Below are 26614 nucleotides of genomic sequence, written 5' to 3'. Positions count from 1 at the left end.
GACCAAGTTCCATGCACCAGACTGCAAGAACCAATCCCTCCCCCAACGAAAGCCTATACAAGTCCCTGGACCAAACTCACCCACCAGACCTCAGACACAAGAAGCAAGAAGGCCACAACCCTGCAGCCTGTGGCAAGGAGACGAAAACACAGTAACTTAAACAAACTGAGACGGCAGAGAAATATGGTGCAAAGGAACAAGGTAAAAACTGCTAAGACTGAATAAATTAAAAGGAAGTAGGCGATATACATGAGTAAGAATTCAGAGTAGTGATGGCAAGGATGATCCAAGGTCTCAGAAAAAGAATGGATGCACAGATTGAGAAAATGCAGAAAGAAAAAAATTAACAAGTAACTGGGAAAAGCTGAAGAACAGGCAAAATGATGAACAATACCAAACCTGAAATGAAAAGCACACTAGAAATAATTAATATCAGAATAACTGAGGCAGAAGAACTGAAAAGTGAACTGGAAGACAAAATAGCAGAAATCTACTGCCATGGGTCAGAAAAAAAAAAGAATAAATTAACACAGTCTCAGAAATCTCACAGACAACTTTAAATGTACCAACATTTGAATTATAGGGGCCCCAAAAGAGGAAGAGAAAGAGAAAGAAAAAGTGTCTGAAAAAATATTTGAAAAGATTATAGTGGAAAACTTCCATAACATGAGAAAGAAAACAACCACCCAAGTCCAGGAAGAACAGAGTTCAATGTAGGATTAACCCAAGGAGAAACTAGCTGAGACACATATTAATCAACCTAAGAAACATGAAATACAAAGAAAAAAATATTAAAAGCAAGAAGAGAAAAGCAAAAATAACATACAAGGGAAACCCCATAAGGTTATCAGGTGATTTTTCAACCCAAAATCTGCAAGCTAGAAGGGAGTGGCAAGATATATCTAAAGGAATAAACTAGAAAAACCTGCAACCAAGAATTCTCTACCCAGTAAGGATCTCATTTAGATTTGATGGAGAAATCAAAAGCTTTACAGACAATCAAAAGCTAAGAGAATTCAAGACCACCAAACCAGCTTGGCAGCAATTGCTAAAAGAACTTCTCTAGGTGATGAACATAAGAGAGAAAAAAAAAACCCTGCAAAAACAAACCCAAAACAATTAAGAAAATGGTAATAGAAATGTACATATCAATAATTATCTTAAATTTAAGTGAATTAAGTTCTCCAAACAAAAGACACAGACTAGTTGAATGAATATAAACAAACACCCATATATATACTGTCCAGAAGACATCCACTTCAGACACCCACTTTTTCCCCTTGGGAAATAAAAGACTACAAGTGAGGGGATGGAAAAGAAAGGATATATAAATAGAAATCAGAAAAAGAGCTAGAGTAGCAGTACTCACATCAGACAAAATAGACTTTGAAATGAAGATTATTATAAGACACAAAGAAGGAACCTACAAAATGATCAAGGAACAGTTCAAGAAGAAATAACTGTAAATTATATATATTCACCCAAGATAGGAGCAAATCAATACATGAGTCACATACTACCAGCCATAAAAGGGGGAATTGACAGTAACACAGTAAGACTGGGGCCTTGAAAACCACACTTATACTAATGGGTACATCATCCAGACAGAAAATTAACAAGGAAACACAAGCCTTAAATGTCAGATTAGTTCAGATAGACTTAACTGTTAATCAAAGGGCATTCAATACAAAAGCAGGAAAGTACACTTTCTTCTCAAGTGCACTGGAACATTCTCCAGGAGACAGCACATCTCAGGTCACAAATCAAGTCTTGCTAAATTTAAGACAATCAAAATTATATCAGACATTTTTTCCTGACCACAGCACTATGAGGTCTGATATAAATTATAGGTTTCCCTGATCGATCAGTTGGTAAAGAATCCACCTGGAATGCAGGAGACCCCAGTTTGATTCCTGGGGTGGAAAGATCCTCTGGAGAATGAAAAGGCTGCCCACTCCAGTGTTCTGGCCTGGAGAATTCCATGGACTGTGTAGTCCATGGGGTCCCAAAGAGTCAGACATGACTGAGCGACTTTCACTTCCAGTACTGTTGCCCGGACAATTCCATAGACAGACGAGTCTTGTGAGCTACAGGCCGTGGAGTCACAAAGAATCACACATGACTGAGTGACTAACACACTCACAAAGGAAAAAATAAAAATAAAAAAAACACAAACACTTGGAGGATAAACAATACTATACTAAATAACCTGAAGAAATCAAAGAGGAAATTATAAAAATACCTAGAAACAAATGAAAACAAAACATGATATCCAAAACCTGTGGAATACAGCAAAAGCAATTCTAAGAAGGAAGCTTATACCAATACAATTTCATCTCAAGAAACAAGAAAAATCTCAAATAAACAAGCTAACCTTACACTAGAAAAAAGAACAAGCAACACCTCAAGATAGTAGATGGAAAGAATTTCTAAAATCAAAGCAGAACTAAACAAAATAGAAATAAAACAAGAGCAAAGATTAATGAAACTAAAAGCTGATTCTCGGAGAAGAGAAACAAAATTCATAAGCCTTTAGCAAGACTCATCAAGGGGAAAAAGGGGACTCATATAAATAAAATTTTATGAAAGAGAAGTTACAACTGCTACCACAGAAATAAAGAGAATCATAAGCTAATACTACAAAAAAGTAAATGCCTATAATGTGGACACCTCGGAAGAAATGGACAAACTCTCAGAAAGGTACAACCTTGTAAGCCTGAACAAGGAAGACATAGAAGATAAGAACAGACCAAACAGAGGTAAGAAAGTTGAAACTGTGATTAAAAATCTCCCAACAAAAAAAAGTCAAGGATCAAATAGTTTCATGTGTGAATTCTGCCAAACATTTAGAGAAGAGCCAACACCCATACTTCTCAATCTCTTTCAAAATATCACAGGGGAAGGAACACTTCCAAGTTCATTCTACAAGACCACCATCACCCTTATGCCAAAATCAGACAAATATTTCACACAAAAAAGAAAATAACAGGTAAATAAAACTGATGAACATAGATGCAAAAATCCTCAACAAAATAGTCACAAACAGAAGCCAACAACACATAAAAATGATTGAGTGGGGTTTATTCCAGGGATGCAAAGATTCATTGGATATGCAAATCAATTAATGTGACACATCATATTAACAAATTGAAGAATCAAAACCATGTAGTTATCTCAACAGAAAAAACTTTTGACAAAATTTGACATTTATTTATAATTAAAAACTTCAGAAAAAGGGCATAGATAGAACCCAACTCACTATAATAAAGACCATATAGGACAAATTCACAGCATACATAATTATTTTTTTAATTTATTTATTTTTAATAGGAGGATAATTGCTTTGTGGCACTGTGTTGCTTTCTGCCATATGTCAACATGAATCAGGCATGGGTATATATATGATATGTCCCCCTCTCTCTTGAACCTCCCTTCCACTTTTCACCCTATCCCACTCCTCTAGGTTGTCACGGAGTTAATGGTCTGAGCTTCCCGAGTTATACAGCAAATTGCCACTGAATGTCTATTTCACACATGGTAATGTACATGATTCCATGCAACTCTCTCAATTCATAACCCCCTCTCCTTCCTCTACTGTGTCCACAAGTCTGTTCTCTACCTGTTACAAGTCTGCATCTCCATCGTGGCTCTGCAAATAAGTTCAATACCATTTTTCTAGATTCCTTGTACATGTGTTAATATACAATATTTTCTTTTCTCTTTCTGACTTACTTCACTCTGTATAGGAAGCCCTAGGTTCATCTACCACATTAGAACTGACTCAAATGCATTCCTTTTTATAGTTGAGTAATATTCCACTGTTAACAGAGAACTTCCAGATGTCCAACCTGGATTTAGGAAAGGCAGAGGAACCAGGGATCAAATTGCCAAATTTCACTGGATCATAGAGAAAGCAGGGAATTCCAGAAAAACATCTACCTCTCTTTCACTGACTATGCTAAAGCCTTTGACTGTATGGGTCATAACAAATTGGAAAACCCTTTAAAGAGTTGGTAATACTGGAGCGTCTTACCTGTCTCCTGAGAAACATGTATGTGGGTCAAGAAGCAACAGTTATAACACTGTATAGAACAACTGACTAGTTCAGGATTGAGAAAGGAGTAAGACAATGCTGTTCTTTGTCACTCTGTTTAGTTAACTTACACACAGAGCTCATCATGTGAAACACCAGGCCAGGTGAGTTACAAGCTCTTCCTGATTTTTCATTGTTAGTGTATAGGAAGGGGATTTCTGTGTATTGATTTCATATCCTATGACTTTACCAAAAGTGAATTACCTTTAGTAGTTTTCTGATAGTACCTTTAGAGTTTTCAATGTGTAATATCCTGTCATCTGCAAACCGTGAGGGTTTACTTCTTTTCCAATCTTGATTCTCTTTATTTCTTTTTCTTCTCTGAGTGCTGTGGCTAGGACTTACAAAACTATGTTTTGAATAATAGTGGTGAGAGTGGGCACACTCGTCTTGTCCCTGATTTTAGAGGAAATGCTCTCAGTTTTTCACCATTGAGAATAATGTTTCCTGTGGGTTTGTCATATATGGCCTTCATTACGTTGATGTAGGTTCCTTCTATGCCCATTTTTTGAAGAGTTGTTCTCGTAAATGGGTGTTAAATGTTGTTAAAAGCTTTTGCTTCATCTATTGATGCTATCTTATGATGTTTATATTTTAATTTGTTATTATGATGTATCACATATATTGAAAAATGCATGTGCCCCTGGGATGAACCCAGCTTGAACATGGTGTATGATCCTTGTAATGTATTGTTTAATTCTGCTTGCTAGAATCTTTTGAGGGTTTTTGCATCTCTGTTCATCAGTGATCTGGGCTAAGCTTAGTACCATGATGTGGGACCTTTGATCTCAAGGTTTTCAGCTCCAGTGTATTATGCTCATGTGTGTTTGTATCACCTGTTGTTGGTGGAATATGCTGACCTTCATGGATTTAGAGAATTGGGTTGTCATCTGCAACATGATTTCATCTGTTACAAGTCAACTATCCATAAGTAGTCAGCAACTTTTCTGTTAAACTTTTCAAGGACGTCATAATTGACTTACTCTATAGATGCTCTCCCTTTGGTGGCATACAGCCTAAAAGTAGCCAAGAAGTGTTAAGTAAATGGCAGAAAGTGAAGAAGAATTAAAGAGCCTCTTGATGATGGCGAAAGAGGAGACTAAAAAGCTGGCTTAAAAGTCAACATGCAAAAACTAAGATTATGGCATCCGGTATCATGACTTCATGGCAAATACAAGGGGAAAAAGTGGAAGCAGTGAAAGATTTTATTTTCTTGAGCTCCCAAATCACTGCAGATGGTGACTGCAGGCATGAAATTAAAAGACGTTTGCTTCTTGGAGAGAAAACTGACAAACCTAGACAGCATATTAAAAGGTAGAGACATTACTTTGCCGACAAAGGTCCATACAGTCAAAGCTATGGTATTTCCAATGGTCATGTGCAAAGATAAGAGTTGGACCATAAAGAAGGCTGAGTGGCAAAGAATTGATGCTTTTGAAATGTGGTGCTGAAGAAAACTGACATTCCCATGGACTGCAAGGAGATCAAACCAGTCAATCCTAAAGGAAATCAATCCTGAGTATTCATTGGAAGGACTGTTGTTAAAGCTGAAGCTCCAATACTTTGACCACCTGATGTAAAAAGCCAACTGATTGAAAAAGACCCTGATGCTGTGAAAGACTGAAGGCAAAAGGAAAAGAGGGCAGGATAAGATGAGATAGTTAGATAGCAACACTGATACAACGGACATGAATTTTAGGAAATTCCAGGAGACAGTGAGAGATAGGGAAGCCTGGTGTACTGTAGTCCATGGGTTTCAAAGAGTTGCACATGACTTAGCAACTGAAAAACAACAACAAATCTATCTACTTTTAGTCTACTGACCACTGTTGTCTATTCATGGTTGGGCATTTGGTCCCTGGCCTAGTCATTAGTCTATTATTGTTACCATATTAATATGTATTAGTTAATATTTATTAGGTATCTATATTTGTTGCTTTACATTGTATGCCTATGATCATTTAATCATATTAAAATTCTTAAAATAGTGATTATACTTTCTGTTTTTTGCACTGAGTAAATTGAAAGTAAAAAAGTACATGAAGCTTTTGCAGAGCCAAAGAGCTGTGAGATGGTAAAGTGAAGGTTCAAACCCAAATCATCTGACTTTGATGAATTAGTGGTTTAACTCACTCCCTTTAAATATATATTTGAATATTAAATAAATTTGGAAAATGTTTCAAATTTAACAGTATGTCTTTCATGCATTAGATTTACTTTTCCCACTCACTCTCTGAAAAAGGAACATAACAAGAGAAAAAAATTAGTTGCGTTTTCTCTCAGAAAATATTTGAATATACCATAGTATTTTCAAGTTAATTTTTTTTTCATGTTGCTCCCAGGTTCTAGATTTTCAATGAACACTGTTAGGAACATCTTAGCACTTAAGATTTTTCATTACATATGAATTTCAAATATGCAAGTTTAAATTATAAGTATTAACATATGTTATACTCAAACACACAGATACACATATATAGTGTCAATTTTATGGCAATTTGCACTTTTAAGAAGCTATGATACCATTCAATCTGATAAGTACACTGTAATTCCAATTTACTAAATGATTTCTTAGTGACTTATGGATTAATATACACTCAGAAAATAGGCAGTTAACACAATGAGCAATGTACACGGTAAGAATAAGAACAGAGCTTCATGAGAAAAGTGAATAAAGCTTTTGTCGATGTTCAGTCATGTCTGACTCTTTGCAACCCATGGACTGCAGTATACCAGGCTTCCATCTTTCACCTTCTCCCAGAATTTGCTCAAACTCATGTCTGTTGAGTCGGTGATGCCATCCAACCATCTCATCCTCTGTCGTCCCTTCTCCTCCTGACTTCAACCTTTCCCAGCATCAGGGTCTTTTCCAGTGAGTCCGCTCTTCACATCAGGTGCCCGAGGTGTTGGAGCTTCAGCTTCAACTTCAGCATCAGTCCTTCCAGCGAATATTCAGGGTCGATTTCCTTCAGGATTGACTGGCTTGATCTCCTTGTTGTCTACAAAGCTTTATTTTCTACAAAAGACACTGTGGTTTTACTATCTCTATTTCTCTTATGTCCCTTTAACTACCACACCCAAGGGAAAAACAAACAAAAATGAAAAAAAAAAAAAAAGAAAACAAGACCCAAACAAATAAAATCAATATGCTCAATATGATATCATCTTAGAAACTAATAGTATTCTGAGTGGCTTAAAGAGTTATTTTTTTTTTAATTATTATTTTTTTTTAAATAAATTTATTTATTTTAGTTGGGGGCTAATTACTTTACAATATTGTAATAGTTTTTGCCATACATTGACATGAATCAGCCATGGGTTTACATGTGTTCCCCTTCCTGGACCCCCACCCACCTCCCTCCCCATCCCATCCCTCTGGGTCATCCCATTGCCCCGGCCCTGAGCCCTTGTCTCATGCATCGAACATGGAATGGTGTTCTGTTTCACATATGATAATATACATGTTTCAATGCTATTCTCCCAGAACGTCCCACCCTCACCTTCTCCCTCATAGTCCATAAAATTGTTCTATGCATCTGTGTCTCTTATTCTGTCTCGCATATAGGGTTATCGTTACCATCTTTCAAATTCCATATATATGCATTAGTATACTGTATTGTTGTTTTTCTTTCTGGCTTACTTCACTCTGTATAATGGGCTCCAGTTTCATCCATCTCAGTAGAACCGATTCAAATGTATTTTTTTTAATGGCTGAGTAATATTCCATTGTGTAAATGTACCACAGCTTCCTTATCCATTCGTGTGCTGATGGACATCTAGGTTGCTTCCATGTCCTGGCTATTGTAAACAGTGCTGCGATGAACATTGGGGTACACGCGTCTCTTTCAGTTCTGGTTTCCTCGGTGTATATGCCCAGCAGTGGGATTGCTGGGTCATATGGCAGTTCTATTCCCAGTTTTTTAAGGAATCTCCACACTGTTCTCCATAGTGGCTGTACTAGTTTGCATTCCCACCAACAGTGTAAGAGGGTTCCCTTTTCTCCACACCCTCTCCAGCATTTATTGCTTGTAGACTTTTGGATAGCAGCCATTCTGACTGGTGTGAAATGATACCTCATTGTGGTTTTGATTTGCATTTCTCTAATAATGAGTGATGTTGAGCACCTTTTCATGTGTTTGTTAGCCATCTGTATGTCTTCTTTGGAGAAATTCAGGGTCGATTTCCTTCAGGATTGACTGGTTTGATCTCCTTGTTGTCTACAAAGCTTTATTTTCTACAAAAGACACTGTGGTTTTACTATCTCTATTTCTCTTATGTCTCTTTAACTACCACACCCAAGGGAAAAACAAACAAAAATGAAAAAAAAAAAAAAAGAAAACAAGACCCAAACAAATAAAATCAATATGCTCAATATGATATCATCTTAGAAACTAATAATATTCTGAGTGGCTTAAAGAGTTATTTTTTTTTTTAAGGATCAAATATACCATGAGTAATAACATAATGGAGATGTAGAAAGTTACTTATTTAATAAATATATGAGTGCCAGTCATTTTGTTTATTCATTCAACACATCATTTAAATTTTTTTACAAAAACTACCTTAAGTTCAAAGATTTTTAAAAAGCAATACTAAGATGTGTCTGTCATTGTGTTTATATTCTAGTTGGCAGTAAGGTGAATAAAATAAAAAATAAAGATAATTTGAGAGGACTAAGGACCATAAAGAAAACATACCAGCATTTTTTAGCATTTCTCATGCGGATTAATTTATACTAATATGTTAAATCAAAATTTAAAATATATCAGGGTGCAGAGAATCTCAAAATACCTGGAAAAAATTCTCAATTTATCATAAGGAAATGAGATCCTTTTTCTGCAGCAGAGATTGACAAAAAAAAAAGTTTTCTTGGAGCTTTTATAGTTTAAACTCTTGTGTAGCTTTTATACAACAAACAACATGTATACCCAAATCTCTTCCTTCTCTGTTCCCATTTTCAATCAATACATTTAATTTTCCTATTTTTTTAAAATGTATCAGACTACATTACATTGTTAGTATTCATAATTCCCCCAAGGAGATACAATTTGTGAAAGAAAAAATCCTCATATTTATAAGATTTAAAGCTGATACTATAATTTAACATATAAATCTAAGCATTTGCTATAAATACTAGATTTCTTACACTGTTAATAAATGAACAAAATAATATAGTCTTGGTGTTAAGAGGCACCATTTTCATATCACATGTAATGATTCTATGTTAATCCCTGGAGGAGGAAATGGCAACCCATTCCAGTATTCTTGCATGGGGAATCGCATGGACAGAGGAGCCTGGAGGGCTATGGTCTATAGGATCGCAGAGTCCGACACGCAGCAGCATTCTATGGTAAAGAAAATATGTTGGTATTATTCAGAAAACTCAAGAATCAAAAGCAAGAAGAAAGAAAGGTAGTATTTCCCAGGTTGAATAATAGCACACTTCCTTGGGGCTTCCCTGATGGCTCAGCTGGTAAAGAATCTGCCTGCAAAGCAGGAGACCCTGGTTAGATTCATAGGTCGGGAAGATCCCCTGGACCAGGGCATGGCAACCCACTCCAGTATTCTTGCCTGGAGAATCCCGTGGACACAGGAGCCTGGAGGGCTGCAGTCTACGGTTTTGCAAAGAGTTGGACACAACTGAGCACAGAACAGCATGGTACACTTACTCAAACTTGCAAAATCCTGACAGTCACTTTAACACATCCTGGGATGTTGAGTTGTGTGTGTATGTGTGCGTGTGTGTGTGTTTTAGTCACTCAGTCGTGTCTGACTCTCTGCCCCGTGGACTGTAGCCCTCCAGGCTCTCTGTGACTCCAGTGCCCATGGAATTCCTCAGGCAAGAATACTGGAGTGGGTTGTCATTTCCTTCTCCAGTCGAGTTGTAGAACTTAGAAGAAATTGCAGGTGGTGGATTCTGAGGCTCGACCATGAATGACTGTATTTTCAGTAAGTTTTTAATCCTGTGGCGAGCCTATCTGACATGAGATTGTAAACCATAGATCACTGTGGCAAATGTGATTCATTTGAGGAAAAAAACCTATTATTTAACAGTATCCTCTTCCCTGGTTCGCTATTATATTTAGGTTAGAAAATGCAAATAGTTACTATTTTAATTTATATATAACCTCAAAAGGAAATGTCTGATGTATAATTTCTAGATTTATTATGTAATATACCATTTTTAACTTTTTAGCTGCTACATTTTATTCTAAAATAGAGAATTTTCCATCTGAATTTTTAATCTCAAACTTTTAATCTCAAAGCCCACCTGATATGAATACTCATTCAAGTTTTTATAAGGTAATAACAGTTGAAAATAACTTTGATTTGAAGAAAGAAGAAGAAATCATCCACCCTCAGAGAGCTTACAGAATAATAGGATAAATTTTAAAACTATGTAAGAATCATTTTACAAGGCACTACATACTTACCACAAAAAATATAGATGCTACAGTGTTCTTGCCTGGAGAATCCCAGGGACAGCGGAGCCTGGTGGGCTGCCGTCTATGGGGTCGCACAGAGTCGGACACGACTGAAGCGACTTAGCAGCAGCAGTTAGGAATCAGGGTGCTGAGATTAGATTGCCTGAAATCACACCGCTATGACTCCATTAGGTAATATGAAAATGTCTACCAATATAGGTTGTTTAAGTGATGCACCATATATGAATAAATAATGGATAGATATGCCCCAAATTTGATCAAAAGCAATAAGTATAGATTGAAAAAGTTCAATTAAGTCCAAGTGAGACTGATCTAAAGAAAACCGCATGTAGGCACGTTGTATTCATGACAACCAAAGAAAGAGAAAGCTTTTAGAGATTCCAAAGGAAAACACAATACAATAAATTGAACAATAATGAAAAGCAAAAGTAAGCCCAAACAATTAAGAAAATGTCAATGAAAGTGAAAGTGAAGTCGTTCAGTTGTGTCCAATCCCATGGATTTTAGCCCACCTGGCTCCTCCATCCAGGGGGTTCTCCAGGCAAGAGGACTGGAGTGGGTTGCTATTTCCTTCTCCAGAGGATCTTCCTGACAGAGGGATTGAACCCGGGTCTCCCGCATTGGAGGCAGAGGCTTTACTGTCTGAGCCCCCAGGGAAGTCTAGGAAATGTCAATAGAAATGTATATATCAATAATCACTTTAAATGTAAATAGATTAAATGCTCCAACCAAAAGACACAGACTGGCTGAATGGATACAAAACCAAGACCTATATATATGCTGTCTACTTGAGACCCACTTTTGACCTAGAGACACGTACAGACCAAAAGTGAGAGGATGGAAAAGATGAAAACCAAAAGAAAGCAGGAGTAGCAATTCTCATATATGACAAAACAGACCTTAAAATAAAGAGTATTACAAACGTAGGAGTTATTCTAGGCATATGCAAATAAGCCTATATGTACATAAGCTTATACGTACATAAGCATGATTATGTTTACATATAATTAATATAAATTGTCTCAAAACTCTCATCCAAATGTAGTCATTAAAAAATTACTGGGAAGTGAGTTCAGTTCAGTTCAGTTGCTCAGTCATGTCCAGCTCTTTGCGACCCCGTGGACTGCAGCATGCCAGGCTTCCCTATCCATCACCAGCTCTTGGAGCTTGCTCAAACTCATGTCTATCAAGTGGGTGATACCATTTCATCCTCTTGTCATCTCCTTCTCCTCCTGCCTTCAATCTTTCCCAGCATCATCAGGTGGCCAAAGTATTGGAGCTTCAACTTCAGCATCAGCCCTTCCAATGAATATTCAGGTATGATTTCCTTTAGAATTGACTGGATGGATCTCCTTGCAGTGCAAGGGACTCTCAAGAGTCTTCTCCAACACCACAGTTCAAAAGCATCAATTCTTAGATGCTCAGCTTTCTTTATGGTCCAACTCTCACATCCATACATGACCACTGGAAAAGCCATAGCTTTGACTAGACGGACTTGTTGGCAGAGTAATGTCTCTGCTTTGTTGGTACTGTCAAAGGAAGTGAATGAATGTGTAAAGGAATGATGCATATCTACTAACCACCCCTAAGTCAAAATTCTAATGACTGAGATAATGGAGTTTACACAGTATACATATACATAAATATAAACTTAAATTTATGCAATGTTCAGAGGAATATCAAAATATGAAAAGCCTTTGGTTATGGAGTTTGGATTACACTTAACATGAAAATGTAAGCAAGGGAATAGCATAAAGGGATTTATTATTTTAAAAGACTACACTGGCTGTTCAGTAGAGAATTCATGGGGAGAGACAGAAGCTAGAGGTCATTTAGGAACTTATTGCATATAGTCTTTGAGGAAAAAAAATTATAATGGCTAGAACATAGGTTTTAGCAATGGAAATGAACAGAAGTGGATTAAAGTTAGACACACTGAAGGCAAAAATAATAAGATTTGCTTATGGATTTGATAGTTTGGGTAAGACAAAAGAGTCAACTCGACAACTATTTTCAATATTTGAGCAGTTTGGTTGATGGTGCTTCTTGCTGAGTTGGATTGTAAAGGTATTAACAATTTAGAGTACCAAGAAGATAGACTTTGTTTTATGTTAAGGTTGAGAATTCCAAATAGACTCTTTCAAATTTCTATTTAAATTCTCTATATAGCAGTTATTTTATAGCAATGACAAAATCAGCCCATGATTAAATAAACAAAACAAAAGATCATTTGTAGATTATTTTCTGAAAAATTTTATTGGAGTATAGTTGCTTTAAAATATTGTGCTAGTTTCTGCCATATACAAAGTGAATCAGCTAAATGTATACATATATCTGGACTTCCCTGGTGATTCAGTGGTTGAGAATTTGCAAGAAAAGCTATGACGCACCTAGACAGCATATTAAAAAGCAGACATCAGTTTGCCAACAAAGGTCCATGTTATCAAAGCTATGGTTTTCCCAGTAGTCATGTACAGATATAAGAATTGGACCATAAAGAAGATTGAGTGCAAAAGAATTGATGCTTTTGAACTGTGCTCCTGGATAAGACTCTTGGGAGTCCCTTAGACAGCAAGGAGATCAAACTAGTCCATCCTAAAGGAAATCAACTCTGAACACTCATTGGAAGCACTGATGCTGAAGCTGAAGCTCCAATACTTTGGCCACCTGATGCAGAGTTGACTCACTGGAAAAGACCCTGATGGTGGGATAAACTGAGGGCAGGGGGACAGGGGGTGACAGAAGATGAGATGGTTGGATGGCATCATTGAATCAATGGACATGAATTTGAGCAAACTCTGGGAGATGGTGAAGAACAGGGAAACCTGGCATGCTGCAGTCCATGGGGTCTCAAAGAGCTGGACACGATTGAGTGACTGAAGAACAACAATACATATATTCCATTTTTTGCATTTCCTTCCCATTTAGGTCACCACAGTGCATTGAGTAGAGTTCCTTGTGCCATACAGTAGGTTCTCACTAGTTATTGATTTTATATATAGTAGTGTATACATAGATCTTCCCTGTATCTCAGATGGTAAAGAATCTGCCTACAATGCAGGAGACCTGAGCTCAACCCCTGGGTCAGGAAGATCCTCTGAAGGGCATGGCAACCCACTCCAGTATTCTCGCCTGGAGAATCCCATAGACAGAGGAGCCTGGCGGGCTACAGTTCGTGAGCTCTCAAAGAGTTGGACATGACTGAGTGATTAACACTGCTACTGCTACTGTGTATATCCGTCAATCCCAACCTCCCAGTTTATCCCAGCTCCTCTTTCTTGCTTTGATGTCCATGTGTTTGTTCTCTATGTCGGTGTCTCTATTTCTTCAAATAGGCTTTGCAAATAGGCTCATCTGTAATATTTTTCAAGGGTCAATTACTTTCACCAACACTTTTGCTTATTTCAGTTATGTGGGTTCACTACATTATGCATCTCTAAAATGACTTTTTTAAAACTCATCTGTGTTCTTAACATTAATTAATTCAATATAGTGCTGACCTCCCTGATGGTTTCAGTCTATCACTAAGTGTAAGTATATTTTGTGTACTTCAACTTTTTCTTTTCTTATGAGAAGCTCTTCACAGAAATTTCCCTGTGCTTTCCTATAGGTGTTCCCTTAGCCTGCTCAACCAATCCTCCAGATCTACATGAAAATAACTGAATCCACAGAAAACAAAATTTGAGGAGAGCATATTTGATAACTTTTACTCCATAAACCATTTCTGTGGCTGCAGATATGTTTAAAATAATCTAAGAATATCTTTTAAATTTGGAGAAATGAATAATCCTTTATGTATATAAATGTAATGTTTATAAAGAACTTACTTCTCATTGAAAGGCAAAAACATTCCCATCAGTGAAGGACGTATATATAAACCTTCTACCTAACAACCAGAGGCTGGGCAGATAGCCAAATTTCATAACTTTAATGAAAATAAGTGCTTTATCATCAAGGTTAGAACTTTATTGACCAGAACTTCAAATGTATTCTAGTGTTAGTAAACTTCATTAACAGAAAAACAGGTTAAAAAACCACTGCAAATGAAACTTTAATAGTATGGGAGAGCTAGTCTATTTATTTCCATGAAAATTAATTTATGTATATGGATTGTCTGACTCCTCAGACTACTTCATATAAACTGCATCTACTTTGTACTGTGAAATTAATTGATTTCTTGTTTTCTTTTCATAAGAACTCCAAATCATGCCCAAGTATACCATTTCTCTCTCTTTACTTTGACATACATTAATAGACCTGCTGCTGCTGCTGCTGCTAAGTCGCGTCAGTCGTGTCCGACTCTGTGAGACCCCATAGACGGCAGCCCACCAGGCTCCGCCATCCCTGGGATTCTCCAGGCAAGAACACTGGAGTGGGTTGCCATTCCCTTCTCCAGTGCATGAAAGGGAAAAGTGAAAGTGAAGTCGCTCAGTTGTGTCCGAGTCTTAGCGACCCCATGGACTGCAGCCTACCAGGCTCCTCCATCCATGGGATTTTCCAGGCAAGAGTACTGGAGTGGATTGCCATTGCCTTCTCCATTAATAGGCCTAGAAGTAAGGAATTTCATTCTTCATGACTGGTAGTATATCGAATCTTTGAAAAACAGTGCTTTGGGATTGATTATCTTCTTTATTTCTGGAATCTAGGGTTTCTCATTATTTTAAGATCTATAAAATTAAAATAATTTCCTTTTGCTATTTTAACTTGCCTACCTATGCATTTGTATACCTAATTCTTTGTGCCTGTTCCTTATCTTCAGTCATTGTTTGAGTCAATCTTCAGTTGCTGGCTTAACATGAGTACATTGAGAGAAGTAGCTTGGCCAAAAAAAAAATTCATGTGGTAAAATCACTGTAAAATACACTCAATATACAATTAAATTATTCAAATACTAATTCATGCAATATAGTAAAGTCAACCAAAATTAATTGGCTATCAGTTTTTTATTCTATGTTTGTATTCCTCCAACAATCCTTTTCAGAGTAGTCATTCTTTAAATAATGAAAGAATTAGGCATTATTATATCTTAGCCCAATATTAGTCATGGTTTAATATACAATTTTATCCTCAAAGAGAATTTGTAGCAGTGGGAGATGAACATAAGAACTTAGAGGCAATTGACTTTTATATTTAAATAAGTCCAAAATATTTCACAAGGCTTGGTAGAAGAGGTTAGATCAATATACAACAGACAATTTATAAAGAGATTTATATGTTATACTAGAGTGCCTACACAAACACGTATTTATTATCTTGGGTAAAAATTTCCCATTTCTAACCTGTTCTGCTAAGCTTCTATTTCTATAATCTAACTCAAACTAGAAGAAATAATTAGAAAATGATAAAAGATTCAACATGTATTTTGAAATTTCTGAGTAATACTTTGAAAAATAGAACTGCCTATCTTAGGAGTAACTGCTGTCAGGCTTGGAGATATATTCTATTACATTATGAGATGAATTTCAGCTGGCAAATATATTCTAAACATAAGACATATAAGTGAGAATCACTTTATCAAGTTTCTCAAACAATGTAAGAAAATAATTCTTAAATGTAATTATTTTGTATAAGAAAACTTCCTTCTTTCTATTTGTCAGTAAACCAAATTTTCAGGAAAACTGAATAGTTGGACCCTAAGGCTGTAATGAAGTCACCTCTATCCATCTATTAACCAATAAAGTACACAGGAGGAAATAAACTACATCCTTTAAGCTAGTCTTTGAAAATCTAAACTTATAATATGTTGGAAAATGTCATACTCTACTTCAGGTTATCAGGGTTCATCAGCTTGTAGACATGGTTTTATTAAAAATTAGGAGGCCAAATGATTTATTTTGTTATCTTATCTAAACATCCGGGCTGTCACTCTGTATCAGATTCCCATAAAAGTACAGTAAAGTAAATGATAAATAACTATATGGCTTATTTTATTTCTAATAGAAAAAATCAATTTCTGAGAAATAAATTTGGCAAAGTTGGTCTTGCAAATATACAAATTAAAGATAGAAAGTAAACAGTGTGGTAATTTAATTTATTACTTTGCAAAGTAGCTCTGATACATCTCAAGGAAAGGAAATTATTTTAATATGCACAAGGCAATGTCAGCTGACTCACATTTGATTTTGATAAAGCAGAGAGAAAGCAAGGGGAAAAAACAGGCTAGAATTATATGGATTAAGAGAAAACCTAATAAGGAGTGATAAGGGGTAGGTTATATATCTGACATTTTAAAAAACTACTTATGAGTATTAATTAAAGTACTTTATATAACCCTTCAGGATTGAATTTCCAACAGGCTAGCCTTTATAGTTTCTAGGTACTGAATTGTTAAATGACCATATTTTAGTATCTTTATCCCTATTAACTTCTAGCTCACTGTATACACTTTTGGCTATATTTCAAGTTCAAATTTTTACATTTTATGGTTTATTGAGAAGTCATAATTTCAGTTTCTTTTGAAGTAACTATCTTCCCTTTCTGTTAGATAACTAATGATCTATGTTTAAGTTTAAAAAATATTTTTAATCATCAATTTCTACTCTTCTTGGCCATAGAAGCATTTCTTTATTGGTTTAGGAGACAGCCCTAATCTCTGAGCATGGAACTGTGATCTCACAAGATTTAAAGCCTATGAAGTTTTGTGTCTGAATGATATAATCATATTTCATCAAAGCAAGCAGGTAATATCCTTGTGTAATTTAGCTTATGGTTGACTAATGGACCAAGTTTGAGGTTGGGTCTACATACACAAAATGGGAAGAAAAAGAAGGACCCAGAATGCAAGTTCAAAACTGTCCAAACGAATGTGTTCTTTTTAGAATGAAAGTTTCTTGGAGAAGAGAATTTACTTAGTCCAACTTTGAATTTGTAATTCTGAGAACAATGTATGGCACATAGAAAGGAAGTAGTAAATGTTTCAAGAGAGAATGACAATGCGATTATTTGAATGAATGGGTTAATTATTTCATGAACCAATCACAAAAGAGTCAAATAATCCTCTTCCATGGTTTTCTATTAGTGTTTTCCTAGCCAAGTCTTCTGTTCACCTTGATCCTCTTAAAACTTTATAGATTTATTTAGTTACTACTATTCACTTTCTGTAAATGATAAAACTGAGGCTAAGGGACAAAAATGAGGTACTCACGTTGAGAAAACTAGTAAACAATGAAACTGTGATTAAAGTACAAATTTTGTCTTCAGAACATAATCTTTTCACTACTTGCTAATCCTCTGAATCTTTATACCTATAAATGAATATATGTAATATATTTAAGATGAACATGCATAAATGAACATATATTCATTTTATAGATATAATGTACAATATAGAATGCATGAAGATGTATTTAAATGTATGTTCATTTTTATGGGTATGTATAGCTACAGGCATACTTTTGACTGCTCACAGGTGAGAGCCAAATGTATCAACAAATATTAATATACTTTGAGCATTAAAATCCCTATGGATAAAAGAAAGTTTCTATAACTACCTCCTGTCTTTATAATCTGAAAAGTGCTGGCACCTACCCAAACATATATATGTGTGTATATATATGTTATATATGTATGTATTTTCTTTTAGTCTATTACAATCATTGGTATCCTTTAAGAAAATTCCAAGTACCAAATGGTCTCTAGTTTTGATACAAATAAACTTCTCTGAACACACAAAGCTAACTATAGTTAGCTTATCTCATTTCCAAACTTACCTATACTACTAGTTCCTTTTATCATATTCCACTTGTTTCTTTTTTAACACATCTGTCTATAGGGTCTTGGAAGACAATAGAATCTGTGCCCCTCACCCACCCTCGGCTACTCTAACATGTAATACATATTAACAAAAAGCCATTTCAAATACACTTGAAAAAATTCAATAATTCAGATGTTCATATTTTCTGTTAAAAAGAAAAATACTGTATACTCTGTTGTATAGTTTCTTTCTTCCATTTTTTCTTTGTTTCAAACTGAAACAGCCATGGAGCTCAGAGCTCAGCAAAAACCGAATCAGCCTCCCTGAGTTCAGACTATAGCACAAAGTAACGGTAATCAAGACAGCATGGTACTGGATTTTTTTTGGCGGGCGGCTCCAAAATCACTGCAGCTTGTGACTACAGGCATGAAATTAAAAGATGCTTGCTCCTTGGAAGAAAAGCTAGGACCAACCTAGAGACAGCATATTAAAAAGGAGAAACATTACTTTGCCAGCAAAGGTCTGGCTAGTCAAACCTATGGTTTTTCCAGTAGTCCTCTATGGATGTGAAAGTTGGACTATAAAGAAAGCTGAGCACCAAAGAATTGATGGTTTTGAACTGTGGTGTTGAAGAAGATTCTTGAGAGTCCCTTGGATTCTAAAGAGATCCAACCAGTCCATCCTAAAGGTAATCAGTCCTGAATATTCATTGGAAGGACTGATGCTGAAGCTGAAACTCTAATACTTCACCCACTTGATGTGAAGAACTGACTCATTGGAAAAGACCCTGAAGCTGGGAAACATTCAAAGCAGGAGAAGAAGGGGGTGACAGAGGATGAGATGGTTGGATGGCATCACTGACTCAATGGACGTTAATTTGAGCCAGCTCTGGGAGTTGGTGATGGACAGGGAAGCTGGAGTGCTTCCGTCCATGGGGTTGCAAAGTGGCGGACACAAATGAGCTGAACTGAACTGAACTGATGGTACTAGAAAAATAGAAATAGAGATCAACAGAACATCATAGAAAGCCCAGAGATAAACTCACACACCTATGATTACCTAATCTCTGACAAGGGAGGCAAAAATATACAATGTCTAAAAGACAGTCTCTTCAATTAGTGAGATTGGGAAAACTGGAGAGCTAGATGTAAACGAATAAAATTAGAATACACCCTAACACCCAAAACAAAAATAAGTTCAAAACGGTTTAAAGACCTGAGTATAAGGCTGAATACTATAAAACTCTTAGAGTAAAACATAGGCAGAACATTCCTGGACATAAACTGCAGCAGGATCTTTTTCAGTCCAGCTTCTTGACATACACAGTTGTGCACAACTCTTTGTGACCCCATGGACTGTGGCCCACCAGGCTCCTCTGTCCATGGAATGTTCTGGGCAAGAATACTGGAGTGGGTTGCCATTTCCTACTCCAGGCAGTCTTCCCAATCCAGAATCAAACCTATGTCTCTTGCGTCTCCTGCATTGGCAGGCAAATTCCTTACCATTAGTGCCAGCTCTTATTGTAATGAAAACAAAAGCAAAAATAAATAAACGGAGCCTAATTAAACTTAAAAAGCTCTTGCATAGCAAAGGAAATCATAAACAAAATGAAAAAATAAACCTCAGAATGGGAGAAAATATTCACAAATGAAGAAACCAACAAGAGATTAATCTCCAAAATATACAAACAGCACATGGAAGTCAATATAAAAAAAATCAATAAATGGGAGAAAGATCTAAATAGACATTTCTCCAAAGAAGACATACAAATGGCTAAAAAAGCACATGAAAAGATGATCAACATCACTAATTATTAGAGAGATGCAAATGATAAACTCAGTGAGGTATCACATTATGTTAGTCAGAATGGTCATCATCAAAAAAATCTAAAAACAATAAATGCTGGAGAAAAGGTGGAGATAGGAAACCCTGCTACACTGTTAGAAAGAACGTAAATTAGTATAGCCACTATGGAGAACAATATGGAGTTTCCTTAAAAAACAAAGAATTCCCATATAATCCAGCAATCCCACTCCTGGGCATATATCCAAAAAAAGTAATAATTCAAAAATATACATGCACCCGATATTCATTGCAGCACTATTTAAAATAGCCAGGACACGGAAGCAAGCTAAATGTCCTTAAACAGAGGAATGGGTAAAGAACATGTGGTGTACACATAGAATGGAATATTACTTAGCCTTAAAAAGGATAAAACAATGTCACTTGCAGCAGCATGGCTGGACCTAGAGATCGACATACCCTGTGAAGTAAGTCAGGCAAAGAAAGACAAATATCATGTGATATCACTTATATGAGGAATCTCAAAGTAGGGATACACACAAACATATTTAAAAATAAGAAATAGAGTTATAGTTTTAGAAAACAAACTTACAGTTACCAAAGGGAAAGAAGGGTGAGGGATAAATTAGGAAATTGGGATTGGCAAAAACGCACTGTGTTTAGTCTCTCAGTCATGTCTGACTCTTTGTGACCCCATGGACTGTGGCCCACCAGGCTCCTCTGGGCAAGACTACTGGAGTGGGTTGCCATGCCCTCCTTCAGGGGATCTTCCGGACCCAGGGAGCAAACCAGGTCTCCTGCATTGCAGACGGATTATTTGCCATCTGAGCCACCAGGGAAGCACTATTATATATATAATAGAAAATTAATAAAGACCTACTTTATAGCACAAGAAACTCTACTCAATACTATGTAATGGTCTATATGGCAAAGTAATCTAAAAAGAGTGGTATATATATAACTGATTCACTTGCTATACACCTGAAACTAACCAACATTATAAATCAACTATGCCTCAATTAAAATTAAACAAACAAACAAAACCCAAAATGAAAACTCCTCCAAACCTCATATATATTGAGAATACAGAGCAGAGCATGTGTGTGTGGGGGGGAGAGAGGAGAGCAAAATTGGTGAAGGGGGTCAAAATGTACAAGCTTCCACTTATAAAGTAAATAAATCATGGGGATGTAAGGTACAGCTTAACACTATATTGCATATTTGAAAGTTGCTATGAGAGTTCTTGTCACAAGGAATAAAATTGTAACTATTTATGATGACAAATATTTACTATATTTATTGAAATAATTTTGCAATATATGTAAATATTGAATTATGTTGTACATTTGAAAGTAGTATAATGTTATTATATATTGTTGTTCAGTCACCCACTCATGTCTGATTCATTGTGATGCCATGGACTGCAGCACGTCAGGCCTCACTGTCCCTCACCATCTCCTGAAGTTTACCCAAGTTCATGGCCATTGTATCGGTGATGCCACCCAGCCATCTCATCCTCTGATGCCCTCTTCTCCTTGTGCCCTCAATCTTTCCCAACGTCAGAGACTTTTCCAATGAGCCAGCTCTTCACATCAGATGACCGAATTACTGGAGTTTCGGCTTCAGCATCAGTCCTTCTCATGAGTATTCAGGGTTGATTTCCTAACTTAAGATTGACTGGTTTGATTTCCTTGTTGTCCAAGGGACTCTCAGGGGTCTTCTCCAGCACCACAGTTTCAAGGCATCAATTCTTCGGTGCTCTGCCTTCTTTACGGTCCAAATCCCACAACCGGATGTGACCACTGGGAAGACCAGAGCCTTGGCTATACAAACCTTTGTTGGCAGAGTAATGGCTCTGTTTTTCAACACACTGTCTAGGTTTGTCACAGTTTTCCTGCCAAGAAGCAATCATCTTCTGATTTCATGGCTGTAGTCACCATCTGTAGTGATTTTAGAGCCAAAAAGAGGAGATCTGTCACTACTTCCACCCTTTCCCCTTCTATCTGTCCTGCAGTAATGGGGTCGGATGCCACATTCTTGGTTTTTTCTTTTTTTTAATATTTACTTTTAAGCCAGATCTTCCACTCTCCTCCTTCACCCTCATCAAGACGCTCTTTAGTTCTTCTTCACTTTCTGCCATTAGAGTAGTATCATCTACATATCTGAGGTTGTCCTTTCTCCCACCTATCTTGATTCCAGCTTGTAACTCATCCAGCCTGGCATTTCTCGTGATGTGCTCAGCATATATATAGGTTAAATAAACAGGGTGACAGCAAAGAGGCCTGTCATACTCCTTTCTCAATCTTGAACCAGTCAGCTGTTCCATAAAGTATTTTAACTGTTGCTTCTTAACACGTATACAGATTTCTCAGGAGACAGGTAAGATGGTCTGGTATTCCCATCTCTTTAAGAGTTTTCCACAGTTTGTTATGATTCATACAGCCAAAGGCTTTAGCAAAGTCAGTGAAACAGAGGTAGATGTTTTTCTGGAATTCCCTTGCTTTCTCTTTGATCCAGTGAATGTTGGCAATTTGATCTCTGGTTCCTCTGCCTTTTCTAAACCCAGCTTGCACATCTGGAAGCAGCCTGGCATGCAAGATTTTAAGCATGGGATATGAGTGCAATCGTCCCATTGTTAGAACATTATTTAGTACTACCTTTTTTGGGAACTGGAATGAGGATTGCCCTTTCCCAGTCCCGTGGCCACTGCTTGGTCTTTCAGATTTGCTGACATATTGAACACAACACTTCGATGGCATCATCCTTTAGGGTTCTGAATAGCTCTACTGAAGACCCTGATGCTGGGAAAGATTGAAGGTGGGAGGAAAAGGGGACGACAGAGGATGAGATGGTTGGATGGCATCACCGACTCAATGGGCATGAGTTTGAGCAAGCTCCAGGAGTTGGTGATGTACAGGGAAGCCTGGTGTGCTGCAGTCCATGGGGTCTCAAAGTGTTCAGACTGGGAGACTGAACTGAACTGAACTGGGATTCCATCGTATTCACTAGCTTTATTAACTGCAGTGCCTCCTAAGGCCCACTTGACTTCATAATCCAGAAATGCCTGACTCTGGGTGATTAACCACACCGTTGTAGTAATCAGGTTCATTAAGATCTTTTTGTACAGTTTTTCTCTGTATTCTTTCCATCTCTTCTTGATCTCTTCAGTGTCTACTAGGTCTCTCCCCTTCACAGATCATTGCCTTGTCATGGCGAAGGGGCTTGTGTAATCCAATGAAGCTATGAGCCATGCTGTGTAGGGCCATCCAAGATGGACGGGTCATAGTGGAGAGTTCTGACAAAACGTGATCCACTGGAGGAGAGAATGGCAAACTACCCCAGTTTACTTGCTGTGAGAATCTCATGAACTGTATAAAAGGACAATGTCAATTATACCTCAATAGAAAATAAAGGATCTCAATTATACATTAAAAATAAAATCTGTATATGTCTTTCACTGTATTATTGAAGTAAAAAGAGAAAAAATTTTAAAATGTAATAGAATAATTTCAATAGATGTAGACCAAATTCAATGCATATTTTTTTAAAAATAATTTAGCTAATTAAGAATATGAGGGCATCCTCATAAACCGATCTCTGGCTTTCTCAATAGCATATACAAATAAACCCTAAGGAACAAGAGCAAAACAGCAAGAAACTACAGTTAGAATCACACTTAATGGTTTAAAAATATGCAGTGCTTTCTCTTTAGAACTGAAGAAAAGCAAGAATATTTGCTTTCACCTTTTTTTTTCCCACTTAAGTCCCAGAAAGTGCAATAAGTTAAATAAATAAAAGGCATATTGGAAAATAAAACATAAAATTTTCTTCCTTTATAGTCTTCTCTGTAGAAAGTCCTAAGGAATATACAAAAACATCTTCAAGGAAGATTAAAAGAGCTTAGCATTGTTGTAGGGTACAAAGTCAATATACAAATTTGACTGCATTTCTATTTAATATTTTTTAAAATAATTAAAATGAAATTAAAAAGAATATTAGTTATAATGGTCTAAAATATGAAATACTTAGGGGTGAATTCAAGAAAACATAGTTTTTTTATTGTTTCAGTTGCATATTAATCTTTGTTCACTCATGTATTTGTATAAGGTATTAATAGATTTCTAGAAGTGGAATTCCTAAAGCAGAATTGAGCACATTTTAAAGTTTTGATAGTTTCAGCCCAAGTGCCATTTATAAACACAAATTGCTAATATAGAATTCTACCAGTATATGTGAGAGTCACTCCTTCTTCATGCTGCTGCCAACACAGAATTAACAGTGCAATACTTCAATGGTATTTACAAATATGAGTGTTGTTGGTTGAATTGTATCTCCTCAAAATCAACATGCTGATGCGCTCTCAGTAACTTAGAGTATGATTTGGTTAGGAATATTAATAGGGTTGTTACAGATATAATTGATTAAGATGAAGTTACTGGAGTAGGATGGTGTCCTAAGCTAACACGACTGCTGTACATATAAAAAGGAGAAGTTTAGGTTCAGACACACACACAGCGACAGCAAGGAAAGATGAAGGCAGAGGTGAAGGTGATGAACGGGACCAGGGAATACCAAAGGGTCACAACAAATTACCAGAAGATAAGGGAGAAGCATGGAACAGACTGTCTCACGGCTCTCAGAAGGAGCCAAATTGTTGATAGCTTGATCTTTGACTTCCTTCATCTAGAGCTGTGAGACAATACATTTCTGTTGGTTCAACCCCTATACTGTGATCCTTTATTACTGCAGCCCAGGAAACTAATATAATGAATGAAATATTTTCCTACAAGTGTTAGTTAAGCTTCTTTTGAAATGTCATTTCCATGAGTACTTCTTGTCCTACTGATCATCCATGTATATCATTTCCACTGATATGCACCTTAACTCTTTGACAAAAGCTGTTCTTAGCTTTAATAGTTAATTTGAGTAGCTTGGATTTTGCGACAAGGTTGCTGGTCATTTGAGGACAAAAAAAATTCTATTTGCATTTTTACCTCTTTCTTCCAAATATTTATACCCTGCACTCTTATTCAGATAACACTTGCCACAGTTGTAGTTATTTGTGTTTTTATTTTCCTCTGTGCATCAGCTTCATGGTGATAGGAACTGGGTCTATTTTATTTAGCACTCATTCACAGTGCATAACAAACTGCCTGACACACCACGAGTGCTCAAACATATTTGCCAAATTTAATAAAACACTAAGGAAGAAACTATTTCATTTGTTGGTGTTCCTGAGAGCTCAGGAGCACCAACAAATTGCAGAGCATTATGTGACTGGAGTTCAAGTTTTATTCCAATTATTCTAGTTTGTAGAATAAAAATAAAGTCTAAAATATATCGAATGCCTAGCTGAGATTATAAATCTCAATGCATGTTGATAACATTCGTAGTTTCTGAGTAAAGAAAAAGCAGGAAATGAATCCCAATTTTTCTTCATATATTACCAAACTTCTACAGTAAAACAGAAAAAATTATCAAATAAAAATATACCATTTTTTGTTTTTATTTAAATATTAGAGATTTATCTACTGCATTTGCTGCTGTTTCCATTTTCTAGGGGATCATGAACTGTTTCTCTGTCTTGAAGGATATTTCAAAGCAGTGACCTTAGTGTGTATTTCCCTTGGGGTAAATAGCATTCAGTCAGGATTAGTTTTGTTCATTCCACAGAGTTGAGTTCAGTACCACACCTACCAGAATATTCAATAACACAAACTAGTGAAATCACCTAAGAGTGTGACAAAGTATACCATATGTTGCAATTTCCGTTAGCTCATTGAAAATACCAGGAATGTGAAGCCAGGATGAGATTGCCAGACCTTTAGTTTTGCCAATTCTTGGAATATAAATTGAGGGTGGGTTGTAGATGAGGAGTACCTGTCTATCAAAATAATTATTTCAAAATGACTGCAAAGTCATTATTAGGAAAACAGCAATACCAATGACTCTAACATCTAAAGGTTTTCTTCCCAAACCAAATAAACAATGTTTTCAGTATTTACAGTAAGATAGTATGCCATTTTCTTTTCAAAATCATCTAGCAAAAGATTCTTACTTTCAAAGCACAACAATATTTTTGAAGAGGAAACTGTACTCTGTCTAATGTCTGTTTTTCACATTTATAATTTGTTATAAAAGGAATACTTCTAGAATGGGTTGGTAACAAGTAACAGACATATTATTGGAGAATCTAGGTCCCAATTTCAATGGGTAACTGAAGGGCTGATTATTTTAGAGGATAGGTATTGTTTTTTATGTACAGATGGCTGGCTGCAGCTCATTTTACCATGTGTTCATTCTTAATTGTGGCAGAATTTGTCCTGCTGTTTATCTGTCAAGTGATTTAAAATAATACCAGAAGACTTTTGTTTCATCCAAAGGATCAAAATAGGACTCAAAAATGCTGTGAGCATACTATGATTTGAATCCAACCTAATATACCCCAATTATGGTAGAATTTTTTTCAAAGCAGGAATATATAAATAATTATGTTCATCTATTCAAAGTAAGCTGGTATTTATATAATGTCACAATATATTTAGGAAAGAAACAGATGTAAGCAATATTTCTTCTTGG

The sequence above is a fragment of the Giraffa tippelskirchi genome, chromosome 6, assembly GCF_054371585.1.
Source record: "Giraffa tippelskirchi isolate mGirTip1 chromosome 6, T2T-mGirTip1v1.2.pri, whole genome shotgun sequence".
In the NCBI taxonomy this organism is placed as follows: Eukaryota; Metazoa; Chordata; class Mammalia; order Artiodactyla; family Giraffidae; genus Giraffa; species Giraffa tippelskirchi.
This window is presented reverse-complemented; position numbering follows the sequence as displayed.